Below are 13,699 nucleotides of genomic sequence, written 5' to 3' on the forward strand. Positions count from 1 at the left end.
TTTAACATCCTGTCTGCAGCCCACCAGTGCAATTCGGGTGCAATTTAAATGCAGCCGAATTGCAGCGGTAGTAGCAGCATGCATGCCAAGCACTGGCGTTGTGGTGTTACCTGGCAACAGAGGACCGCACCATGTTGAGTTTTAGCATGGTCTGAGTCTATGGGGGGGGGGGGGGGGGGGGGGGCATCTGTCTAGTGCCGGTTCCAAGCGCCCAGCTGATGCAGGAAAGCAGCTGACAGGCAATGAATTCACTGCCAGTAAGTTGATGACTGAAAGCAGCCTTAAAAGGTCGAATCTTTATTGCAAAATGGACACAAGCATGTTTTTAGACTTGCGCGTATTAGAGCACCACTCACTCCTGTGAGTGAGTAGTACTTCTGAAACGCATGAACCTAAAAACATGCCCGTGTCCGTGGCTGTTTTGCAATAAAGATTGAATAATAAGAATACTTCAAACCTGGGTCCAGTACAGGGTCCCACTTGTGTGCTTCCCTGGTACTTTTTGTTCCTCAGCCTCGATCCCTACCCAGCAGCGCAGATAGCACAATGGTGGAGCCAGTGGATATCTTTAGCACCAGTTTGCTCCGCTGCCTTCTGTCACTTGGTAAAGTTCTTGCCTTCTTGTGTCACAACATAGTGGTAAATTTGGTAATAGGACAGAGGTGAGTGACAACAGGTGTTGTCAAAGAGCAGGCAACTAAGGCACTTGTTGGCAATGCCACCAGGCTACACTGTATGGGGGAAAGGGAGGGGGAACTCATGGTGATATTACTTGTTTGGAAGATGCATGGCTACACATGTTACTGGTGCAGTGGTGTCTGCACATAGGAGGGGAGAATTAGTGGCCCCACCTGTTATTAAAAGGTATAGTGACCTCACTGATGGGGTCATTATCATAGTAGCTACATAGTTATAGGGGGAATGGAGTTCACAGTTTTTATTAAAAAAAAAATCCACTTGGCTGAATGTATTAATTATAAGGTGGTGAATAAATAATGACAACACCTGTTGTGCGAGGGAGTTGTAGTACTACTATGGGCAGGGGGTAGTGACTTCACTTTTTATGAAAAGAAATCCATAGTAGTGCTTGTTCTATGGGGAGGAGTTGATTTTTCGGGAAAGGGTTGGGGGAAGGGATCACATTGCCTCTTTGTTGTAGGTGGATACTGCACCCAGTGACTGCACCCTTTTATGATCCTTGATGATGGTCCCGCTGTCCCTGGGTGTCATAGGGAGAAAAAAGAAAATAAACTGGAAGTGAAAAATGTATAATTTGAAAGGGTCGCTGCAGGAATGTTTCATATATAGACTAGAATCCCACTCTAGCCCCAAACAACATAAGTACTGTAAGCTATAGCTTTGCTATTTGTAGGTCTTGTATTATATATTCACAGTCTGTGTGGAAATGTAATTTCTTATGTCCCGTAGTTTGATGCTTTGGAATAGCTTGAACTCCCACCTCATAAGCATTACAGACTATTGCTTCAGGTAGAATTCATATTAGAAAGCCATTATTACAGTGGCCTGCTGGTCAGTGATACCTGTGAGATACTAAAACGCAGTGACAACACTTGTTTCTTAAAGGGTACCTGCAGTGAGAGAAATACAGAGGCTGACATCTTTTCCAATAAACAATGCTTATGTCCCGCCTCCAATACTTTAAGTCACTGACCCATAATGAGCATGTAGAACAGACGCTTTGATGCTGGTCTAACTTTACTGACTGCATACTTCTTGTAGGTTTGTGACTCAAAAACTAAAGTCAAAAGCTCAGCATGACGGCCAGGCAAGTAGTATAATTTGTGAGTGAAGATGGCAGCCTTCATTGTCCCCTCGCTTAAGACTCCCTTTAAAGTCTACCAGTAATGCAACCGCTTTAAGGCAGCAATAAAACCCTACTGACAGGTTACATGCTGCATGCAAAGCAATAGAGATAAGCATGAAATCCACCTTATATGCCGACTTCCACTAACTTTAAACTAGCTAGGCAAGAGCAAGCTGCTCATCAATTAGGTGAAGGATCATTAATTAAAGCGGACCTAAACCCAGAACTTTCTCTCTACTCTAAGAGATAAGCAACAGCATAATAACCTTTACAGAAAAACATTTGTTATAGCCCATAGAACTCCTACTGAGATACTGCAGTGTAGTTACTTCCTGGTTTCTCCTGTGTTTACATATAGCCTGTCTGAATGAAACAAACCTTGGCACAGATTAGACAGAGCTGACAGCTCAAATTACAGTGGCTCATTACTAGTAGAAAAGGGAGAATTAGGCTGTTAACTCTAAATTCATACAGGGTGGGTTTCACTGTGTTTTTTTCCTCATCTCCTGTGGAAGAGTTTAGGTCCTCTTTAACCAATAGCTACTGAGCTTGGTTGGCTCAATTTTAAAGGGTACCTAAACTGAGAGTGATATGGATTTTTCCTTTTAAAATAATGCCAGTTGCTGGACTCTCCTGCTGATCCTTTGTCTGTACTAGTTTTAGCCATAGCCCCTCAACAAGTATGCAGATCAGGTGTTCTGACTGAAGTCAGACTGGATTAGCTCCATGCTTGTTACAGGTGTGTGATTCAGCCACTACTGCAGACAGAGATCAGCAGGACTGGCAGGCAACTGGTATTTTTTAAAAACAAACATCCATATACCTCTCAGTTTAGGTTCCCTTTAAGTCAAGTGGACATTAACATGGAAAATAAGAATGCAAGCCTCTCTAGTATTAGTAACTGAAAGCACTTTTCAGCAGGGCTGTGGAGTCGGAGTTGGAGTCGAGGAGTCAGAGTAATTTTGGGTACCTGAAGTCAGTCGGTGGTTTCATAAACTGAGGAGTCGGTGATTTTTGTACAAAATCTACTGCCCTGGTATTAGACTAAGGAGTCGGAGCAATTTTGGGTACCTGTGTGCCCCTGCCTAGACACGCATTCTGTGAGCAAGAGACACTGAAATATATAAGCAGTACTGCATCAGGAAAGGTCAGCAGAGGACTACCCAGGGATTGACTCCTTCATGATCAGGACCAATCTGTGCGTTATAACTTGGCCTCATCTGGAAAGTGTTTTGTACATTTGTTTTATGGTCTGCTATTGCTTGCAGAATTTTTACTAAGTGGAATTTGTATGTAAAGGTATTGCTGATGGGTTTCCAGAGGCGGGGGTCACAAACTCTATTGTAAGTAATCTCAGTTGGCTTCAGCTGAACAAGAATGTGATTAACTTTCTGCCCTGCCTTGTGATTCTCATTATTACATGCATCTAGGCTTATAATACTGCCGGTAACATAGCTTTAGCGAGAGGCAAAATAAACAAATTGGCTTGACAGTATGCCCTGGGAAATAAATATATTCATAAATTGTCTTAGATTTATTGCACATTAAGCGGTTCCATAATTTGATAGCTGTACAATTATGTTAATGTGGTTCAGTAGTGGTCTCTTGCTTCTGCTAAGTATATACTGAGTGTCCTATGATATATCTGTCTATTTAGTCACTTGTTAATTCCGTGGAATGGCTGGCTAGTTCCAATAGTGCTGGACAGAAAACCAGTGCCTCTTGAATATTGTTAGCCATTTGAGAACCAGTTGCAATGTGGCTCATGTAATGCAGTATAATCCCTTTAAACTCCGAGGGACTGGGCAAAGTGGTTTGCTATACAGTATAATCCTTTTATTGTAAACTCCAAGGGACCAGTTTAGTATATCAGAATCGGCCATATCCTACTAATATAATAAATGGGAAAGTTCGGATGTTTGGATGTTTGTTACTCGATCACGCAAAAACGGCTGAATGGATTTGAAAGAAATTTGGCACACACATAGTACATTACCTGGAATAAAGTATAGGATACTTTTTATTCCCATAACCAAAAAGAGACAAATACAAATTTCACTGGAAAATGTAAACTGCAGCCATACACTGTTACACTGGAGGTGTGTTTAGCTTCTGAGGGTAGAATGGTTAATTTGCATATATTCAGCAGTGATGCTCTGGGAGACATCTCAAGCTCACTCCAACCTGAGTTATCGCAAATTCTTTCTGTTTTAAGAAAGCAAACGTTTGTTTTTCTTAACATCTTAGTAAGGGGGCTTTTAGGACGATTGTAGTCCCTTACACACTCCAATGAGTTCTGGGTCACCATGAGCTTGCTGGGTAGCATGTCCCTCTCGGTGTTACAAGCCCTACTGCATAGAGACAAATTAATCTATGCCATGCACTGATAAGGATCAAACAATCCAAAACAGTCTGTATGCGTGTTGGATTATTATGGCTCTGTACAATTTAACAAGCTGACACATCATTGCATTCCAGTGGTTCTGGAGGTGTGTTTAGCTTCTAAGGGTAATAATGGCTAATTAGTATATTTTCAGCAGTGATGCACTGGGAGACATCTCAAGCTCACTCCAACCTGAATTATTGCAAATTATTTCTATTTTAAGAAAGCAAACTTTTGTTTTTCTTACACTGTTAATGGTAGGGTTCTCAGACTTTGCACAGTTGGTCGTTGAGTGACTAGGGTTATTATTCAGAAAAGTGGTTGGAGCCTATAAAAGCCAATCAAAATTCACCTAATGATTTTCAAGGGCAATATTTACATTTCTGCCATTCTTGCACTGTTAATGGCACAAGCCTCAAACCTGGTATAGTTGATCATTGGGTGACTGGGGTTCAATTTCAGAAAGGGTGTGGAGCCACAAATAGCCAATCAGATTTGTTTCATTCCAATGCAAATTATTGTTGCCAAACACCGCAAAGCTCACAAACTTGGTAATTGAGTAATTGATTAATTGTGTGTTAGGGTTAGGAAAGTGGGCACAGCCAACACCAGCCAAATACATAAGCGGGCAACGCCGGGTCATAAGTGGGCGGAGACAAATACAAATGTTACTGGGAAAATGTAAACCGCAGCCATTCTTACACTGTTAATGGTAGGGTTCTCAAACTTTGCACAGTTGGTTACTGGGTAACTGGGGTTAATATTCAGAAAAGTGGGTGGAGGCTACAAAAAACAATCAAAAATTACCTATTGATTTTTCAGGGGAATATTTCATTGCTGCCATTCTTGCCCTGTTAATGGCACAAGCCTCAAACCTGGTACAGTTGATCATTGCGTGACTGGGGTTTAAATTTATATAAGGGGGTGGAGCCCCAAACAGCCAATCTGATTTGTTTCATTTTAATGCAGGTTATTGATGCCAAAGACCGCAAAGCTCACAAACTTGGTCATTGAGTAATTGTGTGTTAGGAAAAGTGGGCGCAGCCAACACCAGCCAAATACATAATCGGGCAATGCTGGGTCATCAGTAGGCGGAGACAAATACAAATTTCACTGAGAAAATGTAAACTGCAGCAATTCTTACACTATTAATGGTAGGGTTCTCAAACTTTGCACAGTTGGTCACTGGGTGACTGAGATTAATATTCAGAAAAGTGGGTGGAGCCTACAAAAGCCAATCAAAATCCACCTATTAATCTTTAAGGGGAATATTTAATTGATGCCATTCTTGCACTGTTAATGGCACAAGCCTCTTGCACTGTTAATCACCTGTACCTGGTACAGTTGGCCATTGGGTGATTGGGGTTCAAATTCAGAAAAGGGGTGGAGCCACAGCCAATCAGATTTATTTTATTTCAATGCAAATTATTGATGCCAAAGACCTCAAAGCTCACAAACTTCGTCATTAAGTAATTTTGTGTTTGGGTTAGAAAAAGTGGACGGAGCTAGCACCAGCCAAATACATACCTGGGCAATGCCGAGTCTTCAGTGGGCAGAGACAAACACAAATTTCACTGGGAAAATGTAAACTGCAGCCATTCTTACACTATTAATTGTGGGGTTCTAAAACTTTGCACAGTTGGTCACTGGGTGACTGGGATTAATATTCAGAAAAGTGGGTGGAGCCTACAAAAACCAATCATAATTCACCTATTGATTTTCAAGGCAAATATTTAATTGCTGCCATTTTTGCACTGTTAATGGCACAAGCCTCAAACCTGGTACAGTTGATCATTGGGTCACTGGGGTTAAATATTTAGAAAAGGGGTGGGGCTACAAATAGTGAATCAGATGTGTTTCATTTCAATGAAAATTATTCATGCCAAAGACCACAAATCTCACAAACTTGGTCATTGACTATTGACAATTGTGTGTTAGGGTTAGAAAAAGTGGCCACAGCCAACAGCAGCCAAATACATACCTGGGAAACATCAGGACATCAGTGGGTGGAGAAAAATAAAAATTTAACTGCCAGAATGTAAACTGCAGCCATTCTTACACTGTCTGTTAATGGCAGGGTTCTTAAACTTTGCACAGTGGGTGACTGGGATTAATATTCAGAAAAGTAGGTGGAGCCTACAAAAGCTAATCAAAATTCACCTATTGATTTTCAAAGTAGTGGATCCACAGCCAATTATTGATGCCAAAGACCGCAAAGCTCACAAACTAGGTAATTGTGTGTTAGGATTAGAAAAAGTGGACAGAGCTAACACTAGCCAATTGCATACCCGGGCAACGCCGGGCGACCAGCTAGTATTGTATATTTATACAGATGCATTTGCTGGGACCTAAGGACTGAGTTTACTATATCCAGATATTTACTATATCAGAGTTTACTATAGCAAGAATGTACTGTAGAAGAAGTTTACTATATTAGAAATGGTCATACTGAAGCACATAAAACTATAGTACTGGATCTTAATTCGGTCAATAGTTGAGTCATTTTTAGTTTTCAATGCTTCAGCGACCGAGCACTGACAGTATCTAAGCTAGATTAAAATGCACAATGCTCAATATGCAGGCATTTGCATGCAATAATCACACAACAGCTTGCACAGGAAGCATAGGTCTCACTTTTTAATGCATGTACAGTAGTAATGGAGTACTCCTCTATCCACTGTCTGTGCAGCCTGGATGATGCTGTGCATTTGCAGCCATGCACAAGCAAGTCAAAGATGATGGGCAGTTCTCTCAGTAATCAGGCAGCAGCTTACATAGGAAGCATAGATCTCACTGGCTGGTGCTTTTGAGGTAAGACACGCAGGACCAGAGTAGTGTGCAGATAGCAAGCAGGCTACAAGTGGCTGCCAGCCCACCCACCAAGCATGGCTCATAGGTCTCCGACTGACATATGATGCATGCTCCGCCCACTTTCCACTATAGCCGGATACAGAATACTGAAGGGACCAAAAAACAGGTATACTATTACTCTCTTCAGTGTTCTCCCCAGAGCCTTCTACATGGGCCACCCGCCCGGGTGAGATCCATGAGCGCCCGGGTAAAATTATTCCCATTCTGTGCAATAATTAGTGAGCAGCAGCAGCTGTATTCATTGCAGTCAGCCACTGTCACTCAGGGACACTATCTCTGCCCTCCTCCTCAGCTCCCGGCAGTTGTGTGTAGTGTGGAGGAACGGGGAATGCAGGGACGTCACACGCAGCTCAGTTGAGCTGAAGAGACTAAGCACGGCTCTCGAATGTACAGCCGGATACTGTCGTCCTCCTCTCCCTGTACTCACAGCTCTAATGAGCTAAAGAGAGGAGAGAAGGCGGAGCTCTGTACTTGGTGGAATGTTTTTCCAGACGCTCTGCTCCTCTCCCTTAACTGGTCCTGTGGCCAGGCACAGCGTGTTTGTGTATGTTGTAAGTCTCCCTTGCTTCTAATGGAGGAGGGGAGCCTCTAACTCGGTTCTTGCCAGCCAGAACTTTACGATGCTTGACCCCTCGACCCCCACAATTATCTTGTCCTGCCACTGCTTTCTCCAGCCCTGAATGATGCCGCCAGAAGTGAGTGTCACTGGTGAGAGGGAGCTGCAGCTTGGGGGGGGGGGGGGAGAGCTGGTATACAGATGGCTACAGACCCGCCCAGGGCAACTGCAGGCAGAGGCACAGAGTGATTAGTGAAAAACTCTGGCCCCTTTACAGCCACATAGCCAGCAATATTCCGTGTGACTGACAGTGTCACATTAGGAACTGCAGCCAGGTTCAATCTGCATATTTGAAATTGAAACCAACAAGATTGTTTCCTATATACAGTGGAGGAAATAATTATTTGACCCCTCACTGATTTTGTAAGTTTGGCCAATGACAAAGAAATGAAAAGTCTCAGAACAGTATCATTTCAATGGTAGGTTTATTTTAACAGTGGCAGATAGCACATCAAAAGGAAAATCGAAAAAATAACCTTAAATAAAAGATAGCAACTGATTTGCATTTCATTGAGTGAAATAAGTTTTTGAACCCCTACCAACCATTAAGAGTTCTGGCTCCCACAGAGTGGTTAGACACTTCTACTCAATTAGTCACCCTCATTAAGGACACCTGTCTTAACTAGTCACCTGTATAAAAGACACCTGTCCACAGAATCAATCAATCAATCAAGCAGACTCCAAACTCTCCAACATGGGAAAGACCAAAGAGCTGTCCAAGGATGTCAGAGACAAAATTGTAGACCTGCACAAGGCTGGAATGGGCTACAAAACCATTAGCAAGAAGCTGGGAGAGAAGGTGACAACTGTTGGTGCGATTGTTCGAAAATGGAAGGAGCACAAAATGACCATCAATCGACCTCGCTCTGGGGCTCCACGCAAGATCTCACCTCGTGGGGTGTCAATGGTTCTGAGAAAGGTGAAAAAGCATCCTAGAACTACATGGGAGGAGTTAGTGAATGACCTCAAATTAGCAGGGACCACAGTCACCAAGAAAACCATTGGAAACACATTACACCGCAATGGATTAAAATCCTGCAGGGCTTGCAAGGTCCCCCTGCTCAAGAAGGCACATGTGCAGGCCCGTCTGAAGTTTGCCAATGAACACCTGAATGATTCTGTGAGTGACTGGGAGAAGGTGCTGTGGTCTGATGAGACCAAAATAGAGCTCTTTGGCATTAACTCAACTCGCTGTGTTTGGAGGAAGAAAAATGCTGCCTATGACCCCCAAAACACCGTCCCCACCGTCAAGCATGGGGGTGGAAACCTTTTGCTTTGGGGTTTTTTTTCTGCTAAGGGCACAGGACAACTTAATCGCATTAACGGGAAAATGGACGGAGCCATGTATTGTGAAATCCTGAACGACAACCTCCTTCCCTCTGCCAGGAAACTGAAAATGGGTCGTGGATGGGTGTTCCAGCACGACAATGACCCAAAACATACAGCAAAGGCAACAAAGGAGTGGCTCAAGAAGAAGCACATTAACCACTTCCACACCATGAAATTTTATGCTGATCTGTGCAGCGTGGGCTCTCCAGCCCACAGCACAGATCAGCTAGCAGCCAGGGCGATCAGACTTCCCCCCTTTTTTCCCCACTAGGGGGATGTCCTGCTGGGGGGGTCTGATCGCCGCCGGCTTTTTGCCCTTGCGGGGGGGGGGGGGGGCTCTTCAAAGCCCCCCTCCGCAGCGCTTCCTGGCCTCCTTCCCCTTCCCTCCCTCTCCCTCCCCCTGTGAGCGGCGCAGGACGGAAATCCGTCCTGCGCCTGATGGGATAGGCTTTAGCCTATCAGATGCCGGTGATCCCCGGCCAATCAGAGGCCGGGGATCGCCGATCTCCTCTACGGCGCTGCTGCGCAGCAGCGCCGTATACATGTAAACACCGGGGAAGATCTTCCCCGTGTGTTTACATTTACCCTGCGAGCCGCCGATCGGCTCGCAGGGTGTTCACGGAGACACCCTCCGTGAACTGACATGGAACGGCCGCTCGTGGTATACACTTCAGGATTCAGGGGCGTGTATATACGCTCCGAGAATCCGGAAGTGGTTAAGGTCATGGAGTGGCCTAGTCAGTCTCCGGACCTTAATCCAATAGAAAACCTATGGAGGGAGCTCAAGCTCAGAGTTGCACAGAGACAGCCTCGAAACCTTAGGGATTTAGAGATGATCTGCAAAGAGGAGTGGACCAACATTCCTCCTAAAATGTGTGCAAACTTGGTCATCAATTACAAGAAACGTTTGACCTCTGTGCTTGCAAACAAGGGTTTTTCCACTAAGCATTAAGTCTTTTATTGTTAGAGGGTTCAAAAACTTATTTTACTCAATGAAATGCAAATCAGTTGCTATCTTTTATTTAAGGTTATTTTTTCGATTTTCCTTTTGATGTGCTATCTGCCACTGTTAAAATAAACCTACCATTGAAATGATACTGTTCTTAGACTTCATTTCTTTGTCATTGGACAAACTTACAAAATCAGTGAGGGGTCAAATAATTATTTCCTCCACTGTATATGGGCGGTGTAAGAGGGGATATCTGGGGAGGGGGGAGGCGAGCACTTTCCCACCTAATGGCACCCAGCATAACATTCCCCACCCAGCTACTTTTTCATACCACCCGGCTGGAAAAAAATTCCGGGGAGAACACTGCTCTTACTATACCAGGCATTACTTTCATATACTAATAATGGGGCTTGGCCGGGACCTGAAGACTTAGTTTACTATACCCAAAAGTTAACTATATCAGCGTTTACTAGAACAAGATTATGCTATAATGTATTTATTTTATATTTGTTAGGATAGGTTATAAATATTTGTCCACTCGGTTTCCTTTACTTGGTTATGAGAATTAATCCGTGGTAGATGGTAAGAGCTAAGAAGCCACAAGAAATAACAGCTAACAGTTTCTTAGCCAAGTGAAGGATAAACAGGAGGATGAACGGTTTGCTTGAACTTGATGCACCTCTCTAGTACCAGTGCAAACACTGAGATTAGAGGTTAATGCTATAGAATATCACGCAAGTGTCAAATGCTTCTTAGGAACATCAGCTCAGCGGGTAATGTCATTTTGAGAAGCACAGCACATTCTGCAGTTCTGGCAGCAAAGTCAGATGACATTGTGTACTAAAATAATGGGCCCATTTGTAAAAAAAAAAAAAAAAAAAAAAAACAGAAAAAAAAAACCTGAAGAACAAAATGAAAGTTGTGTTCTCTGCTTTTTAAAATATGCTTACCTCTCTTATAATGCAAGATTTATAATAGAGCGGGTCATATTTTGGTGACTAGCAAGGCGTGTGAGTGCCGTAATTCACCTAAATTAACAATCCGCTGCTTCGCAACATGTAGTGCGATGCAGTCACATACCACTGCGTGGTGATCTGTACCCTGGGGAAAATAACTGGTGAGCTACAAAATGGAAAACCTATTTAAAAAGTAGAGAATGTTTGAGGTGATCGCCACTTTTATAAATCTTAGTTTCTTTTAGGCCTATTTCCACTTGGATGCCATCCAAATCGCACCAGCATGGATTTAGGATGCTAAAACCTAATGCTGGAATAGGCAGGGCTTCCCCGTCCAAGTCAGATGTGAGGAAACGCTGCGTATGCATACGAGTGGAAATGTGCCCTTAAAGGACAACTGAAGTGAGAAGGATATGGAGGCTGCCATATTTATTTCCTCTTCAACAATAGGCTATTAGGCTGCAGTAGTAAACACCAGAAACAAGCATGCAGATCTGATAATGTCAGAAACACCTGATCTGCATATGCTTGTTCTGGGTCTATGGCTAAAAGTATTAAAGACAGAGGATCAGCATTAGGCCACATACACACATCAGACCATAGTCTTTTGAAAATTAAAGATCACGGACCAATTTTACCCCCTTCCACGTAGTATGAGAGCCATACCTTCACAGTCTATTCTATGGAGCTGAACTCCCCATCAGAAAAAAAACCTTTGCAAGATTCTGCACACACAGATGCTGTACAGACACAAAAGATCAGTAGCTGCAAAAGATCTGTTCCTGCCAAAGATCCGTTCCTGCAAAATGCATTCATAGTCTATGATATCTGCAGATCCTCATACACACCTTGTTTAACTGACATTCATCTGCAGATCAGACAATCATCTGCAGATCTGAAAATCCATCCTGGTGGACCCTGATCTGCAGATGAATGTCAGTTAAACAAGGTGTGTATGAGGATCTGCAGATATCATAGACTATGAATGCAATTTGCAGGAACGGATCTTTGGCAGGAACAGATCTTTTGCAGATACTGATCTTTTGTGTCTGTACAGCATCTGTGTGTGCAGCATCTTGCAAAGATTTCTGTCTGATGGGGAGTTCAGCTCCATAGAATAGACTGTGTAGGTATGGCTCTCATACTACATGGAAGGGGGTAAAATTGGTCTGTGGTCTTTCATTTTCAAAAGACTATGGTCTGATGTGTGCATGAGCCTTTATAGCTAGGTAACTGGTATTGCTTAAAAGTAAAATAAATATGGCAGCCTTAATATCCCTCTCACTTCAGTTGCCTCCCCTCCAAAAAAAAAAAAAAAACATTGGAAAGATTGTATGCTGGGTGAGCCTATTATTTATTTATTTTTTTGTTGCTTTATTCCCTTACAACCCACTTTTACCTTCTCGCACTAAGCTGACTATAAACCTATCACCCCCTATGGCTTTTTCTAATCATCTTCAACAAAAAACAGACAGGGGCACTTTCACTGTTTAAAAGTGGTATTACAAACTAGCATAATAGAAAACAGTCTCCAAACTCTGTTTGGGGATGTTTACATTTGAGTACTGCGTTTGCCACGTGATTTTTCCCCGAAATCAACATGCCGGCTGCTAGATGAAGCAGCTGATGAGCTGCTTTTGAGCTCCATGGTCTTCCTCAGATAAGTACATTAAAATATCAGAGTAACCAAGCAGCTCGGGGTGACCCAAACTTAGTGGTTTGGGTCACCCCGAGCTGCTTGGTTACTCTGTTGTACTGGTGGTCCAAGCCCTATCTCATACAGCCATATCAATCCCTGCCATGGTCTGAGGAGGACCAAAAGCCTGAAACAGGCTGTCTACATGTGGAGTTGGTGTGGCTGTGTAATATTTAAAGCTATAGGCTTGCTATACACCAGCGGGTCTGGATGCTTGCCTTGCTTACAGGGGCGAAAAGAGATCATTTGCATATTCAGTAGTGGTGCATTGTGGGTAACTGAATTATTGCAAGTTTCATACATAAAAATATATTTTAGCCGGGTGGTGCACCCGGCTCACCTCCTCCTATGCTATAAGCAGAGTTGCGCAAAGAAGCACCAGCCCTGCATTCTCTCATATTGCCCCACCCGGCTACTTTTTCATGCTACCCAGCTACTTTCTGGGGAGAACACTGTAATAAAAAAAAAATCTAAATATCAACAGTTTAAAAAAGAAAATGAAGACCCTTTTTCTATTAATTGAATTAGGACTGGTCCACTTGAAAATATTGTATACGTGTAACAGGTACTGTTTAAATCCTCCTGATGAAATGAGGGTTGTGATGCACATAGTTTGTGAAATGTGTTACGGGTCTAGGTACAGGCGTTCTGCACTAAGAAGCAGACCTTTAAGAAAAGGCCAGTCTATATTAAATTATATTGTAGGAACCAGTGTGTGCCATTTGTTATATCATGAACTTGGGCCCACTACTGGCAGCACAGGTCACTTCCCTGCATAAAGTTTAAAATGCCGTACATGGAAAAGCCTTTACACAGACAAGCTGTGGTCATTAATCAAAAGAAAACAAAATATCTTGGCATTCTGCATTTCAAGTACATGGTTTTATGAGGCCAGCTTTGTTTGGGTAATGCGTTATTTTATTTATACAGAAAGTGAAGACAAAGTTAAAGAAATACAACATGCTCTTTAGGTTTAGTGGAGTATTTTTACCTATGTTAAGCTATGGAAAGGCTGATTTATGGCCTTGAGCCATCCTGTCCTCTGTGCAGAAGGTTTGACTTTGTCAGCAGAAA

The 13,699-nt window shown here is 43.0% G+C and overlaps 1 protein-coding gene across 2 annotated transcripts in view; it reads left to right on the plus strand.

The window, feature by feature from the left end:
* Window positions 1-13,699, plus strand: part of NAF1 (nuclear assembly factor 1 ribonucleoprotein) — an 84,624-nt gene that overhangs the window by 44,676 nt on the left and 26,249 nt on the right. The window lies entirely within an intron of this gene.

Source organism: Hyperolius riggenbachi, chromosome 1 (assembly GCF_040937935.1).
Source record: "Hyperolius riggenbachi isolate aHypRig1 chromosome 1, aHypRig1.pri, whole genome shotgun sequence".
In the NCBI taxonomy this organism is placed as follows: Eukaryota; Metazoa; Chordata; class Amphibia; order Anura; family Hyperoliidae; genus Hyperolius; species Hyperolius riggenbachi.